This window comes from Myotis myotis, unplaced genomic scaffold, assembly GCF_014108235.1.
Source record: "Myotis myotis isolate mMyoMyo1 unplaced genomic scaffold, mMyoMyo1.p scaffold_m19_p_2, whole genome shotgun sequence".
Classification (NCBI taxonomy): domain Eukaryota; kingdom Metazoa; phylum Chordata; class Mammalia; order Chiroptera; family Vespertilionidae; genus Myotis; species Myotis myotis.
In genome coordinates this window covers 183,109,882-183,124,997 of record NW_023416324.1, presented here as the reverse complement: position 1 = coordinate 183,124,997, position 15,116 = coordinate 183,109,882, and the positions used below count along the sequence as shown (strand labels likewise).

General features: G+C 34.7%; 1 protein-coding gene across 2 annotated transcripts in view; it reads left to right on the top strand.

The window, feature by feature from the left end:
* NLGN1 (neuroligin 1) overlaps positions 1–15,116 on the top strand; it is an 854,057-nt gene that overhangs the window by 563,962 nt on the left and 274,979 nt on the right. The window lies entirely within an intron of this gene.

Genomic DNA, 15,116 nt, shown 5'->3' with positions numbered 1-15,116 from the left:
GGATGGCCTGCACCAGGGCTCTCTCTGCCCCCAATCGCCATGGTGATCACGGGGTAGCGGGCCAGCCGGCACCCACAGCCCTGGGGGTCCAGTAGTGCCGGCTGGACTGTCCGGGGCTCTCTCTGCCCCCAATTGCCATGGCGATCAGGGGGAAGCAGCTCTCTCTGCCTCCAATCCACAATGCAATCACTGATCACCCTCCTTCTTTGCCCGCCCCCCACCTCTTGCCTGCCGGCTGGGTTTCCCATCCCTTTCGCCTCCCAGCATTGCAGCTATATATGCAAATTAACCTCCATCTTTGTTGGCGGTTAACCGCCATCTTGGCTGGCAGTTAATTTGCATATCGCCCTGATTAGCCAATGGGAAGGGTAGAGGTCATATGCTAATTACCATGTTTCTCTTTTATTAGATTAGATAGGAGATATATATATATATATATATATAGTATATAGTATATAGGGGCCAACTAAAAATAACTCACCTTTTCCATTTAGTAATTTAATAATAAAAATGTGTATGTGTGTATGTACACACATATATTCACTCAACTTAAGGCAAACACATTTTTTGTCTCATGTTATTGTAAGTAAATAGTTTATATCAATCAATATAAATGAGTTACTATAAAGGATTTTTTACATTTAAATTTTATAGAAAAAATAAATTAGGAGAAAATAAATGAGTTAGTATTTCAAGTAAAACCTTGTGAAACACATAGCCAATATATTTGTAGATTTTACTTAGTGAGATTTTCTTTTGTGTGAAAATTCTGTATTTAACCTTGAGAACAAGCACAAAAGCCTACTTAGTAATGCATTAACTCTATTTTAAAATCCATTAAAATCTAGTTCTCTATCTTACTTCTGATAGCAAAATTTTAAGCTCATGTGTGATTCATGTCTCCTTTATAGTGAAACATTTTGTTTAGCAAAGACCCAGGCAAAATAGGTGACAGCATTAATCCTTTATTTATCTCTACCAGCATCTAATTCCTTGGCTTTAGGTTAGAGTGGGGACATGTTCTTTGCCTGAAGGGGACTGATTATTTTTGTTTCAAATATTCTGAAAAGTTTTTGGAACACCCTGAGCATTTTACAAATGTCAAATAATTAAAATAAAATAAAGCAGAAGGCTAGAACAACATCAACAACAGCTTTCCAGATGAACTATCTTAAACTTTACCCTTGAAAAGTGGAACAGAAAGAGAGGGATGAAAGATGAAAGAGTAGGGCACTAAACCTTCAAACAATATTGGATATAAAAAATTGGAAAACAAAGTTACTGTTTCTCTCCCATTCATTACATGCTCACATCACTTCTGAGGATTTTCTTGGACCAAAGATTTCATCTTTCCTACTCCCACTTTCTTAAAAATGATCTAGCAACCAGCTTATCGTTTTCTATGTTTAGTTGCATATGAGAGAAAATAACTAGAGGTGGGTGGCTTAAGCTGAAAGGAATTTTTATTGGAAGATTAGTCAGGTGTCATCAAACCCAAAGACCAGAATGACATTGTTCACAGGGAAGGAATTGCAGCCACTGACTTAAAGCCTGGTGGAACTTTCTTCTTCTCTCTGTACACCTATCCCATTCTTTCTGTAGACCTGCCTTTTCCCTTTCAAAGGTTCATGCTCCTAAATTTATGTTTCAAGTCCAGCTGCATAAAGGGAGAATGAATAGATGTCTATGAATCCCAACCCCAAATTCCTAAAAGGGAGACTATGAGATGGATGAGTCCTGGTGCTAATCCTGGTCTGATCAAATGTATCCCGATGGCATCTCTTTGTACAAAATGGCTGCAGAAAGCCTTCTGCCATAAATGAAGTGAGAATTAAGGAAAACTTACTGTAAATTGATAAGATACTTCAAAATACCCCTGATTAATGGTAGACTGTTTTCTGTGTTCCTTTCAATCATAACAATGACTTTAATTAGTTCCAAAATATCAACAAATATGTAGGAAATGCCAGAGAGGAGTAGACACTAGTCTATTCATTACTGTATTTGTGTTGTCAATTGTTTTAAGAATTGAAAGCCAAGCTCAAAATTATAAATGATGTCAAATAAAAAACTTCTTGCCAGGCTGAGTGGCTCAGTTAGTTGGAGCATACGCCTATATCCCAAAAAAGTCCCAGGTTCAATTCCAGGTCAGGGCATGTGCTTAGCTTGTGGGTTCAATCCCTGGTTGGCTGTATATGGAAGGCAACCAATTGATATTTCTCTCTCGTGCTCTCTCACTCTCTCTCTCCCCACCTTCCTTTCTCTCTAAAATTAATAAACATATCCTTGGGTGATGTTTTTAAAAAGCAAAAAGACTTCTCATTCTTGCTTCTTTCTAATGGTTGTGTCTTAGCATTGACAATTTACATAGTACTTTCTTTCCCTTCCACACATTTTTAATTATTTTTACTTTAAGATCTTTATTGCATACTAGAGGCCCGGTGCATGGGATTCATGCACTGGCCGGGGTCATGGCCTGTGGGGATCAGGCCGTTGTGGGAGCACCACTCATCCCGGTCAGCAGAGCAGCTGTGGACCCGCCCTCTGAGTGGCTGCTCCCTGGTCCAACATCTTCCGTGGAGCTGGAGCACTCATCTCTCCAGGTGATCTGGTCAGGGCTGGGCTCAGGGACAATAGCACTGAGAGGCAGTTGAGTGGGCCTCAGTCCTGTGGTGGCCACAAACCTGCCTTCCAGCCTCTGGGGTCAGCTCTGCGAGCTGGGCAGCAGCACTGTGTGGCCTGCGGGTGTCTAGAGGAAGCTGTAGGAGGTTAGGAGGAGGAGCCTGGGGCAAGGAGGCAACCATGGCAGCTCAGGTTCCTGCCAGTCAGCCCCGGGTTCGCAGTGGGAGCAGCCACTCATCTAGGTCAGCTGAGCAGTTCTCCCACTATGTTAGCACACTGACCATCAGGGGGCAGCTCCTGCATTGAGCGCCTGTCCCCTGGTGGTCAGTGCACATCATAGCAACTGGTCAACCAGTTGTTCTGGTCATTCTACCATTCAGTCACTGGGCTTTTATTATATAAGATGTAGCAGCAAAGAAATGCCATTTTCTTTAATGCGTGTTTTCTGAAACTTTCCAGTGCATTAGAATAACCTTGAGGGTTTTTTGAAACACAGATTCCTCAGCCTCACACCCAGAGTTTCTGATCCACTAAATCCAGAGTAGCCCCGAAAATGTCCTCTATGAATTTGTGCAGGAAAAACACCCTAACGAATTATAATCCCTAAATCTGTACAAGAAAAAAATGTTTTTCAAATTGTGGGTTGTGACATGTTATTGATAGATGAAATTAATTTAGTGAATTATATCCATCCTTTTATTTTTTATGGAACAGGATGGAAAATATCCAATGGCATCTTATACTCAAGGTAATTGTTACAACTGTGAAACTATTTCATAGTACAGGTCATGGCCATGCAATTTTACAATAAACTGCATTAAATCACTTTTAAAAATAGATGAGATATAAATGATAAGAAAACTTATCTTTAAATTAGGCTTCAGGGCACTTCTGTGCAAAATGATGGCAGTAAAGAAGCAATATTCCCATCTAATAGTCAACCTAGAGATTAGTTTTCCAACAGAGGAGTCTCAGGAGGGCCATATTAATTGATTAGGATTCTGCATCTTTCAAATGTTTCAAAAGTCATAGCACTTTTGAGTTGGATGAAGCATCCAGAATCATCTATTATAGTGACTTTTAAACAATGCTGATAGAATCCTAAAAGAGTATGAAGGTTTCAGTGGTTGCTCAGAATTTTGAAATAGAGGCCGAGAGAGTGGAGAGCTCTTGGTCTCTAATCTGACTTCAGGTGAAGCCCTTATCAAATGGATTCTGGGGTTAGTAGTGTTTATTAAATTCTTACTATGCTCCTAGCACTATTCTTAGCACTGTACTTCTTCGTAACTATACTATGAAGATGGTGACATTATTATCACCCATATTTTTCAATTGAAAAAAAAACTAAGGCACAGTGAGTTTAAGTAACTGGCCTAAGTTCCCCAATTGTGTTCCTAGCTCTTATACCTCTCAGCACAACTACACAAGACTTTAAAACAATGAATAAACCTGTTTTTACAAGATCCTGTTCTAACCCAACCACTTAATTTTAGAAGGAGAGTTTTATAGCTCAGCGAAGTAAAATACTAGAATCAGTCTTTATAGTTTCAGAAGATCTAGGGCTAAAATTGAGATCCTCAGTTTGTTCAATGCATTCCCATTAAATAGGGATTAAAACAAGATCTTGCTCATCGTCAGTACACTTTGACAGCTCATGTCCTGATGGGCAACATAATACCATCAGTACAAACTTCTCCCTGAATTGAGCCACACTTGAGTTTAGCTGAGGGGCTGGCTATGGCTAGCTTTCACAATCTGTAAAACCTCCTAGGAGGTACTCTTATTATATGCACTTTACAGAGGAAGAAAGTGAAGTCCCAATAGAATATATAGCTTGTCCCGTGTTACCTATTTGTTAAGAAGCACAGACCGGCTTTAGTCTCTGGACAACCTTCCTCTAATGCATTTATTCCTTTTACCTCACCCATTGATATTTCACTTGCCAGGTACTCCATTGTCATATTACTTTTGAATTTGAAATATGCCCACTTTAGGGGCAGCTTTTCCATTCATATGCAATTTATTCAAGCATAAGGAACACTGTTGCATCTTTAGAAGAAAACTTCGATGTGCCTTGGGTTTTAATCAGACAAGATAATAATATTACTTGATTTTAGCAGGTGGCTCAAATATATTAAGAAGAAATGGTAAAGTGTAGTCTCAAAGTCAGACTTCACTTGATTATGTGTATCAAATACAAAGTATCACTTTTTTAAAGCCCCAAATATGATAATTTCATCTTTTCCCAGTTCACGAGTGGTTAGCCCCCTACAGCCTAGTTATTTCACAGAGTCCCAAGAACAATGGCATGAGTTCAAAATTAAATCAATTTACACTGTTTTATTCTCATCAGGGATTCCCTGCCTGCCCTACAATTGCCACCTTGAGTGAGATCACCCATGGTTGTGCTGACTCCAGTTCTTTCAAAGCTTCAACATCTGAGATGTCAATCTGATTCTGCACAAAGGTGAAGGGAACACTATTCACTCATATGGGCCCTCCAACGCCACGCTGAATGTTATCGCCTGGGTCTGAAAACATTATTACCTATAACAATCTATGACAGGCCCCTTGTAATCAATTCCTTCTGCCTCTGGTCTTCAGCTCCTACACATTAGTAGCTGTAAACACTGATGAAAGGAAACATGCTTACTTCTGTAAGAACCAGCAAGAGTTCTCAGACCTAGAACATGCTTTCTCTGTACTTAAATACCTGTATCTGTAGGCACCATTATCTCCAGAGATTCAATGCAACTTTAGATGCCCCATGTAATAACTTTTGTTACTTGGTGGAACAGTTGAACTCCTTAGAGATACCATTTTTTTTTTATTTTTTTTATTTATTTATTTTTTTATTGTCTAAAGTTTTACATATGTCTCCTTTTTCCCCAATTGACCCCCTCCCCCATCTCTTCCCAGCTCAGGCAAGCCCTCACCGCCCCTTAGAGATATAGTTTACTAGTCAATCCGTTTCAGAAGAGTGTGGCTGCTTGGTATTCTCGCAATAGAATGTCTGTTTGTTAGTTTTCCTAAAGAATAACAATCTGCACTAAAAGAGAATTTCAGGAGTTTTGAAGAAAGCTTTTTAGTAACATTTTCCCTTAACATCTACCAAGCAAGAATTTTAAAATTCTAGGACTGAATGTCATTTGATGTACTTGCTCATAAATAACATTAGATAAATTCTCGGAGATACTTTTTACCATTGGTATCTATAAATCTATGTTGTAAGTAGCAAAAAATATAGTTTCAACTGTACAGCTTGTAAAAATAGAAAAAGTTACTAAAAGTAAGGTGCTTCAAGTAATGTAAGTTTAATAGAATATAATGTTTAGAAAATATAAATCACTGATTAAAATAATATGATTTTTCAAGGGTTATGGCTAACGGATACCTTTATTCTTCTACCAGCACTTTATATTTTTTAATCCTTGTAATAGTTTGGGAACTCACCTCTCATTTGCCTTCAGAGTCAATTTATAAGAATTTAAAGAGATGAATTTTCTTCCTAATTATACCCTGATTCTGCCCAAAGCTGGGTATTACCCAGCATGATCACTATTTTATTCACAAAAGTGCTTCAGTTGACATTCAACTAATTCCAAGAACTGAATCCACCCTTGAAAAGTGAAAACATATCACAGGGCAAAGCATTTCAAAGTACAATGGCATCTACAAAAGAAGAGTAAGAACTTATTTCAAACAATGTGATAATTGCATGGTTTTCTAGAGTTAATAATTTGAAGAAATTACAGAAGTTTTCTAATATGACTAGATTTGAAAAGCCCATTAAAGCAGGGAATCATAATAAAGAGTTTCATGAATACCTTAAACCTTTATTGTTTCTAAACATGTAAAAATACACATTATTGTGCCAATATTTTGATGTAGGATCAAAGACTTTCCTTTGTGTACTGTTCCACTGATGGGAATTCCTCTTATTCTTGTTCAGATGTAATACCTGACTACAGATTTCCAGATTTTATTTATTTAAAGTGGAGTAAAACCTTAAAGAAAATTATTCATTAATATGAGAAAAAAATACTTCTAAATTTTTAGTGAGCTTCCCATTAGGTGGTTGTGCCTCCACACCTAATTTACAACTTGAGTTTTTCAAAGCATTTAAGTTAGTTTTCATAGAAATGACTACTTTTATTCACATTCCTTCTCATCATTTTAAGAAATAACTAATTTATATACATAAACAAATTCAACTAGCGGAAACAATGTGGACAAAAATTTTGGTAAGCTTATAACTCCACTCATGAAAACAAAAGCAGATGCGTGAATCAGAACGAATCTTACTGTCTCCCAGATTCTTTATGTGTTGGAAAGCAGTCAGTTGGTTTACAAAAGGCAACAAAGAGCCTTGGTTAAATCAACAGAGTTGAATAAATTAAGGTTAGTTAAGAAAAGTCTACTATATTTATTAAGAAATGTCCTGTACCTCTTTTTTAAGGTAAACTGTGTTAAGCTCCCAATGTGATAGTGGTAGGTACCCATAAGGGCAAGAATGCAAAGAAGACAGAAATCCCACTGGTTGATATGGGGAGAGAAGAATTTATGAAGTTAGTGGAACTTAAATGACAGATAGATTTAAATACTTGAGGTGAAGGAAGGAAGGGGTAAAATTGACCTCAGAGGAGAAATGTGGCAACATGAACAAGTTCAGATATGTGTCAGGTGTGTTCAGCAGTTGGCCAGTATTAAAGTATTTTAATTGGGAGTCTAGGGTGGTAACCAATCTTCCCTTGAGTTCTTCTAAACCCCAGGTATCTAGGAAACCCAATCAAGGACCTCCTCTGTAATGATTGCAGTGTGGTACTCCAGCTTAATGAACACTAACCCTTAACCACCACTCCCAAAGTTCAATTCTACTTTGTCAGACTTAAATGTAAGATTTAATTGTACCAAGGATTCATCAGCAAAAGACATTTGTAAAACACCTAATCCAATATCTTCCATAGAAGATACATTTTGAAATGCAGATGGGGCAAAATTAAATCAGGCTTTCAAACTGCCAGCCTAAAATGTTCATGTTTGTCCTTAAAGATTACAATAGAATTATTTGAATTAGATATTTAAGGAATTAAAAATCCAGTATTTAAAAAAATATTTCTTTTAATTTAGGATGAAATGTGTGCCTAAAGGGGAAAATTCAGAAACTAGAGAAAACTGTTAAAAGGACATTAGAACCGATCATCTGAATAGTTCTATATATATTTTAAAAAATTGAATCAATAATTAATAATCTCTCAAAGCAGAAAACACTGGATGCAGATGGGCTGACTGGTGAATTCTATAAAACCCTTAAGGAAGAAATTTTTCCAATTTTCTGAAATCTCTTTCAGAAGACAGAACCTGAAAGAAGACTTCCTAACTCATTCTATGAGGCCAGCATTACCCTAATACTAAAACTAAACAATGATGTTACAAGAAAAGAAAACTACAGACCAATCTTTCATGAATATACATGCAAAAATCTTCATCAAAATATAAGCAAATCAAGTATAATATTGTATAAAACAATTATGCACCACAACCAAGTGGAATTTATCTCACATATGCAAGGCTGGTTCAACATTTGAAAATCAATTAATGTAATCCATCACATCAATAAACTAAAAAGAGGAAAAACTTGTGATCATATCAATAGATGCAGAAAAAAATGACAAAATCCAACAACCACTTATTTCAGCTAACAATGAATAAAGGGGAACTTCTTCAACTTGACAAAGAACATCTACAAAATCCTACAGCTAATATCATACTTAATGGGGAGAAGCTAGAAGTTTTCCCTTTAATAGCAAGAACAAGACAAGGATGTTCTTTGTCATCACTGCTTTCAACATAGTACTGGAACTCCTAGGTAATACAATAACACCTAAAAGAGAAAAAGCAAAAGAAAGGCATACAATTGGGAAGAAAGAAATAAAACTATATTTATTTATTTGCAGATGACATGATCTCTATGTAGAAAATCTGAAATAACTGACAAAAACGTCCTGGAATAGTAAGTGATTATAGCAAGGTTGCAGGATACAAAGTTAATATACAAAAATCAATAACTTTTCTATATAAGCAGCAATGAACAAGTAAATTTAAAATTAAAATTACATTATTATTTACAGAAGCACCCCCAAAATGAAATAAGTATAAATCTAACAAGATATGCATAAGATCTAAATGATGACAACTACAAAACTCTGATGAAAAAATCTCAAAGAAGAATTAAATAAATGGAAAGATATTCCATGTTCATGGATAGGAAGATTCAATATTGTCCAGATGTCATCTATTTCCAACTAGATCTATAGATTCAATATAATCTAAATTAAAACTCCAGAAAATTATTTTATGAATATTGACTAACTGATTATAAGTTTATATGGAGGGGCAAAAGACCTAAAATAGTCAACTTGATTTTGAAAGAGGACAAAATTGGAGATTGACATATCAAACTTCAAGAATTATCATAAGGCTTTAATAGTGAAGACAGTGTGCTATGGTGAAACAATAGACAAATTGATCAATGAACAAGAATAGAAAGCCCAGTAATAGACCCACATAAATATAATCAACTAATTTTGACCAAAAAAGGATAAGCAATACAATGGAGTAAAGATGTCTTTCAACAAATGGTGCTAAAGCAACTGTACATCCAGAAGCAAAAAAAAAAAAAAGAATCAAGACAAGCATACCACCTTTGAAAAAACTAATCAAAATGGATCATAGCCATAAATATAAAACACAAAATTATGAAACTACTGCAATATAACATGGAAGGAAACCTAGATAAACTTGAGTATGGCAATAACTTTTTAGATACAATACCAAAGGCATTTTCCAAAGAAATAACTGATAAGCCAGACTTCATTAAAATTAAATCTTCTGCACTGCAAAATGTAATGTCAATGGAATGAGAAGACAAGCTACATACTGGAAGAAAATATTTTCAAAAGATATATTTGATAAAGAACTATTATCCAAAATATACAAAGAACACTTAAAACTCAACAATAAGAAAACAGACATGGGCCAAAGGCCTGAACAAACATCTCAACAAACACTGTTATAGTTCAGCTTGTTATAACAAAATACATAAACAACAGAAAATTATTTTTTGGAGGTTGAAAGTCTAAATTCAAAGAGCCAGCAAGGTGAAGTCATGGTGAAGACCCTCTCCCTGGTTGCAGACCCGCATAGTGGCAAGCAGAACAGAGGGAGCAAGCTCTCTGGTAAATTTTATAATGGCACTAATCCCATTCATGAGGGCTCCACCTTTATGACCTTCCAAAAGCCCCACTTCCTAATATCATCACATTGGGAGGTAAAGTTTCAATGTATAAATTTTTGGAAGATACTAACGTTCAGTCCCTAACAATTTCAAAGGTCTATAAGAAAGAGTATAACATAAAGACAAAAGGAAGTAGTAAGGAATTGAGTAGGAGTGAGGCTGGAGGGGGAAGGACTGAATGAGAGACAAGTTTGTGAGCCCATGTGCAGAGAAAATGACTTACCATCTGAAGTGGGGGAAGTGTAAAGGCCTTAATGTTTCGAAGAAGTAATAGTGACTTTGTTCAGAAGAATAGCATCAGAAGTGCTAAGAACTTTCAAGGAAGAGAAAATTGCAAAGGTATTTTCCTTTTTTGAAAAAAAAGTAACTTATTTTATTTTTACATGATATATTTAGTGGAAATTGCTTTAGAATAACTGATAGCACAATGAAGCAGAATTCTTTAAATCCTTGTGAGTCAATGAGTGGTTCGAAGACCAGCATCATCAATATCACCCAAGAGCTTGCTAGAAATGCATAATTTAAGATTCCACCTCAGATCTGCAGGTGTATTGCATGCACATTAAAATTTGAGAAGTACTGCTCTAAATGATGGAATTGTGTTTAGATGTGTAGGTTTATATTAAACCAAAATGATTTTTGAAACTCTTTCTTTCACATTCTAAAATCTGCTTATCTAAAAATAATTTAAAAATATTTTATCTTAAAATGCTTTTCCTACAATAATGCAAAAACATTATGTTTTTAACTCTAACATATCTCTTTATGTAAATTTCAGTGTAAAATAGGGTTTGTTAAAAAAAAAACTGGATGGAAAATAAAGTTCTAGAAGAAAAAAAACATATTTGTCTATTTTACCTGTAAAGCTTAAAGGATTTAATGCCTTTCATGAGTTAATATGATAAGAACTGAAATTTTTTCACAAGTTGAACTTACCAAGATAAAATGATTTTGAGGCAAATTCAAAATTTAGAAATACTTGCAGTATGTAATCAAATATTATGTATATGTACAATATTTAATGGGATTTGTTTGATACAAGCATGCTCTGTAATAATTCATACTTAGCATGAAATCATAGAATTTTAATGATGGAATAGAACTTATAAATGACCTAAAGTAATTCACATTCAAATCTGTAATTCCTTCCTCTGTGTCTATGGATGAGGATTGAATATCAGCGTCACTTTAAATATGTCTTTCAGAAGTAAATCAAGTACCAGATCCACAAGCAATGATCACTTCCTATGATCTGGAAACACTGCTTGATTTGTTTAACCTAAAGATAAGCTTTGCTTTTACCATATCTCCATCAACATTATTTAGAACTTCTTTAAAATAATGATTAACTAAAACTATCAGAATACTTTCGCATGAATTCTTGCCAAGAAGTTTCTTGACCATGCTAGGCTTGTACAATTGAATTTTTTGAAAGTAAAAATATAACTGTTGCATTATCAGTTTTTTGGGTTTAGGACTAGCTTATTAGTGTTTGTCAAGATAAATTTGAATCTTGATTCTGTCACTTGTCATATCAGCTCTCCCTCCATGTTTTGTGTTGTCATCAAATTTATACAACTTTTTTATAACCTTATGTAAGTAACTGACCAAAATGTTCAAACCTGAAAGATTCCTCTGCTAAAATAAAGATATTCTTGCTTTATGATTTACAAACATAGTTACTGCATTGAATAAAATTAGTTGAGCTTGGAAGAAGGTTTTATGTGAATCTATGCTGGCTCCTATTCTATTCATTACCTTCTGAATGCAAATATGCTAATTTATAAGCAATAGAAAAATTATGCTTTATATTTAATATGGGATAATAGTCATCAAGATTTCAACATACAGTAATTTGGTCAGAGCACAATTCAAGTCTAAGAATTAACATCTATTATTTAAACAGAGTAAAAGGCTATGTAGAAAGAGGGTGAAGTATGGTCAGGTATGGTTACTGTGGGAATCATAACAATGTCTTAAATTATGTTCATGTTAAATCTCAATCATAACATCATTTTACTGTAAGAATTTTTATTTAATTAACTTCTGATTTTACAAATTATAGCTTTATTACTTCTTAAGAAAAATGAAAGCTTCTAAAGATTATTCAATGTATTTAAAATAACAAGTCTTTCTGGGTCAACTCCAATAATTAATATTTCCCTAATGAAAATAAAGTGAAGATTTCTTCTTATTAAATAGTATTATATGTTATCCCCATTTATTAATATTCTTAACCTCTCCCATGTACCTTTTATTCAAGGACATAATAGCCTTTTATAACTTGATCTCTATTTCATTGATGGACAAACTGGGATATCAAAGGTGTAATGACTTTTCTTGAATTGTATGTCCCATTAATGATGAAGGTAGTTTTATTATAATCTATGACCTCTGATATTAAATAGCTAACTCAATTCTTTATAAAATTGCTGACAACCCCTTTAAATGTTACTAGCTGGGAAAATCGATAAGTTCTGAGACCATGTCTATATTTTGTCCTGTCATATCTTTAGATTCTAGCATAAGTGCCTAAAATGCTGTAGGTGTTCAATAAATATTTGTTGAATGACAGTATCAACGAACTTACGAAATAGCTCCAATTGCAAAGTCCAGACACATAGCTTTACTTATTCCATCAAATTGCACCTGTTTTATTTCTTATGATGTCTAAGCATAAGCCCTCTGCAGTATTTTTGCTGATCTTGTTGTACTCGGCACCCCAATCCCTTACACACACACAAAAGTATGCCTTGCTCAGCCTTGCCCATATGAAATTGCTCATGCTTTTCTTGCCAAGTTAAATAAATTTCATTTTAAAATAAAGCTAAATTTATATAGAGAAACAAATGAATAACAGTTAAATATGTGTACTCTGGAGTGAGATACCAGAGATCAAATCTAGCTCTTTATTAGCTTTTAACATTAAATACAATACATCACTTACCTGTGTTTGATTTTCTTTATCTATATAATAAGGATTACCATGTTTCTACATTATATGTTTTTTTTTAAAGTCAAATGACCAAGTAGTTAACAAAGTTAGCTTTATTTTATTTTTATTTTTATTTTTACTGTATTTAAGACCTTGTTTTTATACTCCCCAAGATTATGCAATCAAGCTTCCTTCCTTAGCCTCCATCTCCTCCATAACCTGTTCTCTTCTGGACTGTTAGATAAGATCATCAGTATTTCCAAATCTAATGACCTTTCTCAAGATTTGTTCTTGTTTTCCCCATAGATGGTTGTAAAGACTCCGCTGACTTATTAAAAGCTCCCTCCTCTAACTTCATAGTTCACTCCAGGATCTCTTTCTACCTCTCTAGACTATTTTCAAGACTTCTATTTTAATTTTCTTCAAGAGCTTTACTTTTTCTGGTCATCACAATATAGTTATCCAGTCACAAAAATAAAATCAGTTATGTTTTCATTTTCCTTATTTACTCTTTCTCACATTTTCTCATATATATATATATATATATATATATATATATATATATATATATATATATATTGCCTCCATCCCCACTGATATTCTATTTAATGAGGTCATCAGTTACCTATATTTGAAAAGTTCTGTCCAATCTCTCCCCTAATTCTATATATCTCACACACAAACATGATCTATCTAAATCACAGTTCTAAATGTGTGTTCCTCTCTTGATCACAAAATTTCAGTTCTTTACAGTTGCCAATCAGCTCCTACATTCTTGCTTCTACTCACCTTGTTATGAAGAACTGTTTATACTAGTATGTTGAACAATAAACAATTGTTCTCTCAAATTTGTATGTTGAATTTATATATTTTGAAGACCTAACCCCCAGTATCTCAGAATATGGTTGTGTTAAAGTGGTAATGAAGTCAAAATTAGGTAATTAAGGTGGGGCCCTAATTTGATAGAAGTGGTGGCCATATTTTAAAAAAAAAAAAAAAAAGGAGTTTAGGACACACAAAGAGATACCATAGATATATTTGCACCGAAGAAAGACCATGTGAGAACACCATGAGAAGGTGGCCATGGACAAGCCAAGGAGAAAGGCCTTAGGAGAAACCAAACTTGCTGACACCTTGATTTTAGACTAGACCTCAGAACTGTGAGAAAATACATTTCTGTTGTTAAACCACTTAGTCTGCGATGTTTTATTATGGCAGCTCTAACAACCTAATACACATCTCTTGTTTTCTTGACTGACCCATGATTTAACCAAAATAAGTTATCATTTACTCTTCTGTGTTACACTGTGGAGATTATTTCCCAAATTTCCATTCTTGCAACAATAAATGTTGTGGTTTTAGCTGTATTTCAATTCCATTTTCTCTTTATTTCTTCCAGGCAAATGTCAGGTAGAGGGAAAAGATCATAAAAGGATCACACAACATGTTTTAAAGCTTTTGCTTAGATGTGGCATATGTGCACTGCTCACATTTATTGGAGAAAGCATGTCACATGGCCAAGCCTGATGCCTCCCATAGAGAGGAGCTCTTTTTCAATAGGGCTATATCACTGCTTAATTTTGAAGAAAACTAAGGCAGGTGGAGAAAATCTCTAAGCTCCCATTGCTTCTCATCTTAGCATTTCCCTCCTCATGTTCTCTTCAGTTTTATCCTCAACTGTGTTCTTGCCCTAACCTCATAGCACAAGAGATTCACTCTTGGCTCTTGAGGTAGCCTCTAAGGTTTGCTTGTACAGATAGGCCCATCACTAGAGGAGGAGAACATGTTCTGAATGTGTTCAAAATACTTATCTTCATTCTACAGTACAGATCATGCTTTATATAGTTAGGAAGAAACAGAGATGGATGTAGACAAGAGGACCAGGGACATAAATTCCTTATATATTCACCTACTTAATGAGGAAGCAAATTTCTTCAGAGAACTTAGGGTCTTTCGTGGATGTGCAGTGTTTCTTGGAAAAGATTGAAAACCCCTTTTCACATTAAAGTCTTGTTGTTTTTTATTGACTTCATTCCATTCATTTATTCAGTCATTCATTTAACAGCATTGAGTGTCTGGCCTATGTTATGCTATGTACTCCGTTATAAAATACACTAAATAAGTATTAATTAAAATCTCTAACATTTATTGAGTGTTTATTATGTGTCAGTCACCATGACAAGTACATTACAAGAGACATTATTGCTTTAAATCTTTACAAAGCCTTATGAGTTAAGTAGTATAATTTTATAGTAGAAGAAA